Raw genomic sequence first — 10,197 nt, 5'->3', positions numbered from 1 at the left:
TTGAGATTCTTACATATTGTTGGCTATAAGCATAGCTTGTTCCCTAGTATTACTCCATAGTATTACGTTATATGAATATATCACTATTTGTTCATCCATTCACCTTTTAAAATTTTACTTATTTATAAAGATTTATTTTTTTAAATTTTTTTTAAAAGATTTTATTTATTCATTTGAAAGAGAGAGAGACAGCCAGTGAGAGAGGGAACATAAGCAGGAGGAGTGGGAGAGAAAGAAGCAGGCTCCCAGCAGAAGAGCCTGATGTGGGGCTCGATCCCAGAACGCCGGGATCACGCCCTGAGCCAAAGGCAGAGGCTTAACGACTGAGCCACCCAGGCACCCCTAAAGACTTCTTTATTTATTTGTCAGAGAGACAGAGAGAGCACGAACAGGGGGAGCAGCAGGCAGAGGGAGGGGCAGACTCCCACTGAGCAGGGAGCCCGATGCAGAACTCGATCCCAGGACCCTGGAATCACGACCTGAGCCGAAGGCAGACGCTTAACCGACTGAGCCAGCCAGGTGCCCCATAAATAAATCTTTTTTTTTTTTAAAGGTGAAAAGGGACACCTGGGTGGCTCAGTTGGTTAAGCGTCTGCCTTGGGCTCAGGTCGTGACCCTGGGGTCCTGATATCAAGCCCTGCATCCCTGCATTGGGCTCCCTGCTCAGCAGGGTGTCTGCTTCTCCCTCTGCCCCACCCTCCACTCATGCTCAGGCTCTCTCTCTCTCCGAAATAAATAAAATCCTTAAAAATAAATAAATAAATAGTTTCTAGCCCAACGTGGAGCTCAAATTTACAACCCCGGAGATCAAGTCACAGGGTCCAAGGACTGAGCCATCCCTCATCCACTCACGTTTTGATGGCTGTCTGGGGTATTTCCAATATTTTGATTTTATGAGTAAAGCTGCTACGAATCCCATGTAAGTGTCTGTGTTAGATATGTTTTTATATCTCTTGGGTAAATCCCTAGGATTGGAGTGACTGGGTCTTGTGGTAAATGTATGTTTAACTTACAAGAAACTGCCAAACTGGTTTCCCAAACTGCTGTTATTTTACACTTTTAAATATACGTAAATACAATATACTGATCCTTTAAAAAAATTGGAAATATTTTCTCCTTGTCAGTTGTCTTTTGACTTTATTGTTATCTATGCAATAAAACTTTTTTTATGGATCAAATCTGTTTTTCTTTTTTATACATTGAGTTAGGTCTCATTTATCTTCATATTCCCAGCACCTGGACCTGTACTGGGCACAAAATAGCCCCCCAATGAGTGTTTATTGAATGACCTAACACCAGTGAGGAATTCTGCTGTCCCTAGAAATTTGTAAATAGGGTCACATTCCGATCATTTAGCTAACACAAACAAATCACAGGTGATCGATTTAACCATCAGTAAAAGACCCCAAAGTATTATCAGCAAAGGAGAGGCTGATGAGATTTGGAAACACCCAAATCCAATCTGTGCTCCGCAGTGCACCTACCAGATCCTTCTCAAAAATTCTCGTCTGTTTGGGACACCCGGCTGACTCAGCCGGGAGAGCATGCGACTGTTGATCTCCCGGTCGTGAATTTGAGCCCCACTTTTGGTGTGGAGATCACTTAAAAAAAAAAAAAAAAAAAGAGTATTACAACTCTCATCTGTTTGACACTGGAAAGCTTAAATCTTTTCAAGGTTTTCCAGAACCCTGGGGATAAAGTGCTCCAACGTTAACATGGCCTGCAAGGCTCTGAGTCACATAGTCTTCAAGTCTGGCCGAAGTCCCCTCCTCCCTGTCATACCTGTTCTTCCAATGCGCCACGATCTTCCTCAAGCCAGGGTCCTTCTGCCTGGAACCCTCCTATCTCCCTGTACCCCCACCTAACTTCCACTCATCTTTCTGGACTCTGTTGAACTCTCATCTCCTCAGGAAATCCTTCCTTCCTCAACTCCTGAAAGAGCCTTAGGTCCCATAGAACCCTGTAATTACTCATTCAACGTTTGTTTTCCCAAAAAGTCCCTAAGCTCCTTGGGAGCAAAGACTGCTGCTCTTACTTGCCTCTTAGACTCCACTGACTGCTAGAGTGCTTGGCTCCTAATAGACACGTGATAAAAGTTGAATGGATGAATGAATCGAAGGTAAGTCAGGACCAGGAGGAATTGTAGGATTCATTAAGGGTTCGACTTCAGGGGCGCCTGGGTGGCTCAGTCGGTTAAGCGTCCAACTCTTGGTTTCGGCTCAGGTTGTGATCTCAGGGTCGTGGGATTGAGCCCCACATGGGGCTCTGCATTCAGAGGGGAGTCTGCTTGAAGATCTCCCTCAGCCCCCACCCACTCTCTCTCTCAAATAAATAAATAAATAAATAAATAAATAAATCTTAAAAAAAAAAAAAAAGAACTCTGGACTTTATCTCGGGGTAAGGGGAACCGCTAAAAGATTGGAAGCCGGAGAGTGAGATCAAAAGTCTTAATCCCACTAGACTGTGATGAACTGTTTAAATCATTGGAAAATAGAAATTGCACCATGATAGAGTGAACACATAAAGGGACCCTAGTCCAGCCTGTGAACACCTGAACCGAGTAGGAAATCATGATTCTTAACCTACCTAAGGATTTTTTAAAATTTAAATTTAATTTTTTTAAAGATTTTATTTATTTGAGGGAGATAGAGAGAGAGCACGAGTGGGGTGAGGGGCAGAGGGAGAAGCAGACTCCCCGCCGGGCAAGGAGCCCTTGGTGGGGCTCGACCCTGAGACTCCCGGTATCATGACCTGAGCCGAAGGCAGTTGCTTAACCAACTGAGCCACCCAGGCGCATCCCCGCTTTTTTTTTAAGAGGATTTTTTTCTGTTTTTAAATAAAAAGCTGGCCATTTCACTTCCCTGTCCCACAGCCTTCAAAAACTCCCATTTCCTTAGGATAAAGCACAAGCTTCTTAGGATGACAAAGGAGTCAAGTCATTTTACCTCTCTCTCTGTCTCTTTACTTCATAAGAGGACCTAAGGAGACTGCCTAGTCCCTTAAGCACTTGTAAAGACCAAATGAGTTGATACAGGGCAAGTGCCGCTGTAGCTTGCAAAGAACTATAGAAACGTTGGTTTTATTAATAGATCGTCTCTTAATATGTTTCTTTCCCTCAGAGGTAGGCTTCGTGTTTATTTTAGCCATTCTTGAGTGGTGTAAAAATGTGGGTGGTAGGGAGTGGGCAGCCCGCTCATTGGACAGCACCCAGATGGGGTGTTAATACAGTGAGGGAAGAGGGACCACCAGTGAGAAGGCTGGAGGCAAGGGGATCAGGCCAGCGAGGCTTAGAGTAGGGGGTTTGGGCCCCTACACTTTCTTCTTCCCAATTTCTGTAGGCATCTGAGAATAAAGATCAGGCTTTTTTTTTTTTTGGTAAGATTTTATTTTTAAGTAATCTCTACACCCAACCTGGCGCTTCAACTCACAACGCCGAGATCAAAAGTTGCATGCTCTACTGACTGAGCCAGCCAGGCACCCCAAAGATCAGGCCTTACATTTCTCATTTATCTTCGTTATCTCTTACAACCCTTGAAAGAGACTCGTCGTAGGGGCTCACTAATGTATGTTGATTGGTGGAGAGAATCTGGGCTATGCCAGCCTCAAACGTGGGAAGCTAGCCTCGTCCTTGTCCCTGTTGCTGGTGAACCAGGGGTGCACATCCATGCTCCCCAGAGTTGTCTGTCTACTCCTCCCTCTCCACCTTCCTCCAACCCTCCCATCCCCCACTTAACCACCTCTCCCTCCTTCTCCTAAGTATCTTCTACTTATCCTTCAAATTTCTACAACAGTGGTAACTTTTTCTGCAAAGTCTCCTCAAGTCTGAACTGGGTGCTGCTCCCCTAGCATTCAGCACTTACACCACCTACACAACAGGCGATGAGTTTTATTTATTTTACTTAAAAAATGTTTTTAGGCATGAATTTTATACATCAGCTTCTTGGTCTTCCACAAGGGTCATCTACGCCCATTTTACAGACAAGGAGAATGAGGCTCACGGAGTTTGCACAACTAGCAAGTGGTGGAGCTTGAATTCACGCCCTAGTCTGTCTGACTTCCAATCACTACTCAAACTGCCTCCCTGTGTCATAGGAGCACAGCTGCTTACCTGGTTCTTTTCTATTAGATGGCACACCGCTTGTTAAATGCTACATGGGACACTTCTAGCATACACCTGATGCACATTAGATGCTTAGGAAATGTCTGCGAAAGGCAGGCAGGCAGGTAGGTGGGGCAGGAAATAGACCCTTGCTTGCTGGATGACAGCCTAGGAGTCAGGACACACTTGGACCTTTGACAAGTGCCTTGTCCTCTCTGAGCCAAGACCAGGGGAAGGGGCAGAATCAGTACCATAAGCTTCTGAGACTTCTTCCTACCCCAGCCCTCGCGTCAGGGCTGATAGCTCTGCCATCGCCCCCCCGCAAAAATGTGCCAACCTTCTGCCCCCAACAAGCCTGGGAAATGTACTCAGTGGAGTCGCTGAGCAGCTCACTCCTGCCACCTGGTGGTATCGAGGAGCAATGCTCAATCTTCTTTGCAGATCTAAGGTCTTCCCTGAAAAAAGTCCAGAAGCTTTTGCACACTGCCCTTCCCTCCAGGGGTTTTGCTTTCTCTGGAATCCCTTCCCATTCGCAGCACACATCAACACACGGAACTGAGGGGCATGAAGTTAAGACCCTTAAAGATCCTAAGGTCCGAAAAGATTGTGGTATATACCTCCACCATAAGGGCTTCAAGACAGAAACAATACTAAAAGTAAAATAAGCTCAAGTAAGGATCAGACAAAAGTCTGATTTCTCTTATGACGACTACTTGAACGCTTTTATTATTTAAAATATGAAATACAAATTATTTGTCTCGAAATGTGTTTGTTTTAGTGCCCCTTCTTTGCTGTCGCATGCACTAAGCACTAAGGTACTGTTGGGTAGCACGCCATGGACCCTATTTTGGAAGAGAGAATCTTCCTAACTTCAGCCTATGAGCTACTTGAGGGCAAGGGTTGTTGTGATTTTATAAGATTTAGCCTTTCAGGGCACCTGGCTGGCTCAGTAGGTGAAGCATGCGACTCTTGATCTTAGGGGCTGTGAATTCGAGCCCCACATTGGGTGTAGAGATGACTTTAAAATCTTTAGGGGCCCCTGGGTGGCGCAGTTGGTTGGGTATCTGCCTTCGCCAGGTCATGATCTTGGGGTCCTGGGATTGAGCCCCGTCAGGGCTCCCCACTCAGTGGGGAGCCTGCTTCTTCCTCTCCCTCTGCCCCTCCCCGCTGCTGGTGCTGTCCCTCTCAAACGAATAAAGAAAAAGTCTTTAAAAAAATAAAATAAAGCCTTTTAAAAAATAGGCTTTTCTACTGAAACTACAGCAAGAAGTCGCAGGCTAAGTAGAAAGATGGAAAATGATGGTTACACTGAATAAAGGAGTTCCGTGGGACGCCTGGGTGGCTCAGTCAGTTAAGCATCTGCCTTTGGCACAGGTCATGATCCCAAGTCCCCCATCTGGCTCCTTGCTCAGCAGGGGAGCCTGCTTCTCCCTCTGCCTGCAGCTCCCCCTGCTTGTGTTTTCTCTCTCTGATGAATAAATAAAATCTAAATAAATAAATAAATAAATAAATAAATAAATAAATAAAGGACTTCCAGGTAGTTAAAGAAGGAAATCATTAAGTAAGTGAGTAACGATGGCTGGAGTCATCCCCTTACCTTACCAGGTGAGCTTGAGAAAGAGGACGCTGTGCCTTCTGACTAGGCGACAAGACCAAGGAAAGAACACAGTGACTTTTGGTCAGGCTGAGTAGCTTTGGTGCTTCTTACGATGATTATCATATTTCCTTATCGCTCTATGGTGACCTTGTATCCTAGATTCTCCAGAACTTTACAATTTCAGATATTTCTTCTCAGGGCATCTGGGGGCTCAGTCAGTAGAGCACGAGACTCTTGATCTTGGGGTCATGAGTTTGAACCCCACGTTGGGTATGGATCCTACTTAAAAATACATACATACATACATACATACATAAAAATAACCAAATATTTCTCCTAAACCAGTGAGATGTTCCAGAAAAGAGCAGGCTACTCCATCTTCAGCTTTTCCAATGCTTTGTCCCATATCGTATCCATGCCCACATCTGTACCCTTCCCAGCAAAAGACAAACATTCCAGATTTCCAGATGTAAGAATAGATCCCTGGAAAAAAAAAAAAAGAAGAAGAAAGAAAGAAAGAGAGAGAAAAAAGAATTAGTCCTCTGTACTGGAAAGGCAGTGGGCAGAAGAGGATAAGGCCACACAAAGAATGGGCTCAGCCCGAGGCACAATACCCGCAGTCTTCTTTTCGCCACCCTTCTAAGATAGAAGGGATCTGGGGGAGCACTGGAGGGTGGGCTGTCACCAGTGATACCACAGGTCCCCAGGTTTTCAGGTTCCTAGAGCTCCCGGGAGCTGCATATTCTTGCCCTCTCTTTGTTCTTTGGCTGAGCCCACTGGACACCATATATTTTTTCTCTAAGAATAATTTGGAAGCAACTAGAAAGTGCTCTCAGGCCAGCACCAAGGGAGAGCATCCCAGATTTCCTCTACCCTGGTCCCCAGGGAGAAAGGGGGCAGGCCTGAGAACCATCCAGAAGTGGAACAGAGTGGTAGGTGTTGTTTGGTAGGGCACAGGCAGCCTTAGGTGTGTCTGTCTGTCCCCCTTACCCTCTGTTAGCTAAAGTCTCCCTGTTGTCCTACCCCCATATTCTTGGATTCCTAAGGTCTCCTGAGCTGGCAAGGAAACCCAGTGCCCAAGCAGACCTTAGAGGGGTAAGGGACTATGTAGAGAGAGAGGGATCGCCTAGGTGTTTACGGAATGTATTTATGTGACTTTGCATGTCTCCCTCTAGGACCTGGCCCCTGTGGTTCATGCAGTGTCGCCATGAATGCCCATGGGTGTGTTACTGTGGCGTGTGGTGTGTGCCTTTGTGTGTCAGGGAAGGGGCTCCCTGTGGTGTGCATGGGTTGGGAGGGGGTGATGGTGAGAGCCTGGCTCCCTCTCCTCCTCCCCCATCCCTGCTCCCATCTGGCCTTGATCAGCCGGTCCCTGGGGAGAGAGTCGCGGTTTCGGATGCAGGAAAATGTTCCAGGAAGCGGCCACTGTGCGGGCCCTGCTCCGGCTCCCCCAGCGGAAATTGTTCCAGGAGGGAGGGGGAAGGGAGTGTTGAGATAGGATTAAGAGGGGGTGGCTCCTGGCTCCCCTCTCCATGGGATAAAGCAGGATAAGCTGATGGGAAGCTCAGGTCAGCCAGGAGCCTGGATATTGCTACCTAAATCATTTGATGCAGGAAAATTGAGAGCCAGCAAAAGAAGGTTCCTTTTCTTATCTGGTTCTCTTTCTAGTGACGTTTAAGGGTTGGGATCTGGGTGGCCCTTGGGTTCCTTTTCCAACCCTGCTAGCATGTACCCAAGCTGGGGACCAGGACACCTGGGTCTTGTCTGAAAGCAGTGTGGCTTGGGGTGGGGGGGAGGCATAGGATTCAGCTCCCTCTTCTCCCCTGTGAGGGGGCTTTGAAGCTTGCATCCAGGACTGGGAGGGCTGCCTAATTGGGATAATGGAGGTTAATGGGGCGCCTGGAGGGGGTGGCCACGCTCCCAGATCAAAGAGGCCAGCTCTCCCCAACCACCACAGCTGGAGGTCACAGCTGGAGGGGGAGGGGCAGGGGCTTCGGGCCAGCCAGCAGGGGGTGCTCTGGCCCCTGGATGCCTGTCCTCTCCCGTCTGACCCCTTCTTCGATGGGTGCTACTTTTGCCTAGAGAGTGCTTGTGCGGAGCGGGGGATAAGGAGACGGGGAGCCCCAAGATTCAGACTCCTCTTTGCGTGGCTGTGGGGGTGAGGAAGAGACGCTGGCAGCCTAGGGTCAAGGGCATGTTAGTGCCGTCCGGACCTCGGGCACTACAGGGTCCAGAGGAGGACGCCCCGGGATCCAGGTCTCGAGAGAGCCGGGGCTGGGGAGGCAGGACTCCCCCCGTGGGTTCAGGCCGCAGAGAAAGGCCTGGGCGGGGCCGCTGGGGGCGCTGGCTGGGGCGGAGGGGACAGGGGCACACGGAGCGCCGCCGCCGCCTTCTCCCCCTCCCCCCGGTTGGCGCTCCCTCTCGGGCTCTAATCGGCGCGGCGGCCGCAGCGGGCAGAGTCAGCGCCGCCAGTCTCCGGGACGCGACTCCCAGCAATTGTGGTCGGGACCGCAGATATGCAGCTGCCTCCTGCCCGGGCGCCCGGCCCGGCCGACCCGGCCCGCGCCCCGCCCCCCGGCCGGCCCGCCCCTCCCCTCCGCCGCCCGGCCGCGCGGGGACACTGAGGCACGCCAGGCCGCCGACGGCCTCGGCGGCCTCGAGCCCGGCCGAGGCTGCAGAGCCCTCTCCCCGCGTCCCCAGACCTCACGGTCCGTCCGTCGGGGGGCCCCTAGCCTCGCAGCCGCTGGAGCTGGGGCTGAGACCCCCTGTCCCGCCTTTGCTTACCGCTCACCTGGCCTCAAAGCTCCACGCCCGAAGGGTCGAGTCGAGCAGGGCTTTGAGGTCCAGAGGGGGCGCCCGACCGAGGGCGTGTGGGGAGGAGGTGGTGGCCGAGTCCCAAGGACTCTCCTTCACCCGGGCGGTGGGAAAGCGAAGGGTGGGGAAGGGTGGCCCGAGCCGACTCTTGAATTTACAGAGTTCCTTCGTAGGGGAGGAGGGGGCCGGGGGGAGAGGCAGGAATGGGTGTAAGAGGGGAAAGGAGACAGTTAAGGAGGGATTAGGGCCGTGTGTGGTGGGGGGCGGGGGCGTCCTCCCGCGAGGCCGGAGGCCGGGTCCAAAGACACAGCATCGTGCCTTCACTCTGTGGCCCGGATCCAGTGGCTGTCCAGGTCCATTCTCAGACCAGAATAGGTGCCTTTAAAATGCCTGCGCGTCCCGCGTATCAAGAGAAGTCATCCTTGACTGCTCCCCACACCCCCCCCCAAGCTTCTCACCTCCGCTCAGCGTCCACCGCCTTCTCAGTATCCCCTTTCCCTGTACTCCTAGGCATCCCCTCGGGCGCTCCAGACCACCTCTCACCTCTCGCCTGGACGGCTGCCACACACTGCTCTGCTCGCCTCTGATGTCGCTCTCCTCCAAACTCGGACCATACTCAGAGGCACCATTTATGCAACAGCTACTAAGTGCCAGACACTGTGGTGAGAGTTCCACATGTATTATCCCTAATCCTTGTAACAGCCCTGGGAGGTTGCTGTATTACGTTTCCCCATTCTAAAGAAGAATCTAAGGCATCGAAGGTTATATCGCCTGGCCAAGCTTACACCATAGTAAACGACTGATTTACCCAGAACTGCCTGGCTCTAAGCCCCTATTCCCATCTACTCTCTGCTGCCGGGGCTATCTTTCTAATATATGAATATTACCATATGTTACCCTTAGGATCAGGTTCAGGTCCTTTGCATAACTGATTAGACTTTCTCCGCCAATCTCCACTCTGCGCTCAGTCACACTCAACTTTGAGCATTTCAAAAGTGTGGTTAATCTCTCATACCTCTGGGCCTTTGCAGACACACTTCTTCCGGCCTATGAACACTCTTCCTTTCCTCACCTGGCTAACTTCAGTTTCTTTACGCAGTCACTGCTTCTTCCAGGAAGCCTTCCTTGATTCCCCAAACGCTGGATTAGATTCACTCTTTGGTCTCCAGTAACATCTAGTAATTACTGTCTCCAGATACTTACCACTCTTTATGTTAGTTGCTGGTTTGTGAGGCAAAGGGCTGGGTCTGTTGCTCATAGTTGCGTCCCTGAGCCTAGCTTGCTGTGCTAGGTGCTTGCTGAGCCTTTGTTGAATGAAAGAATGTTCTTCAGGTCCAGTCTACATCTCAAAAAACTGTGCTTCCAAGAAGACTAGGAGTAGGTCCGAGAAAATGAGGGAAATGTGCGTCCAGGGTTTTGAAGAACCACTGCCTTGGGCTGTTCACTCCTAAGGATAGAAGATATGATCAGGGCCCCATCACCCCATGTTCTCTTTATTCAAAGACGTTAAATATTTCATGTATCAGACTCCAGGGTATATTTTTTTACAAAGAGGCACTTCCTCGAGATGACCAGAATCTTAATTCATTGCTGACCCATGTGAGACACCCACCCAGGGCACGTTCCCTTGTTCCAGGATCAGGCCTCAAGTCTTCCCTTTCTCTCCATTTTCCTCCTCTTTGTCTCC

The sequence above is a fragment of the Ursus maritimus genome, unplaced genomic scaffold, assembly GCF_017311325.1.
Source record: "Ursus maritimus isolate PB19 unplaced genomic scaffold, ASM1731132v1 scaffold_26, whole genome shotgun sequence".
NCBI classification, from domain to species: Eukaryota; Metazoa; Chordata; class Mammalia; order Carnivora; family Ursidae; genus Ursus; species Ursus maritimus.
Note: the sequence above shows the minus strand (reverse complement) of the source record.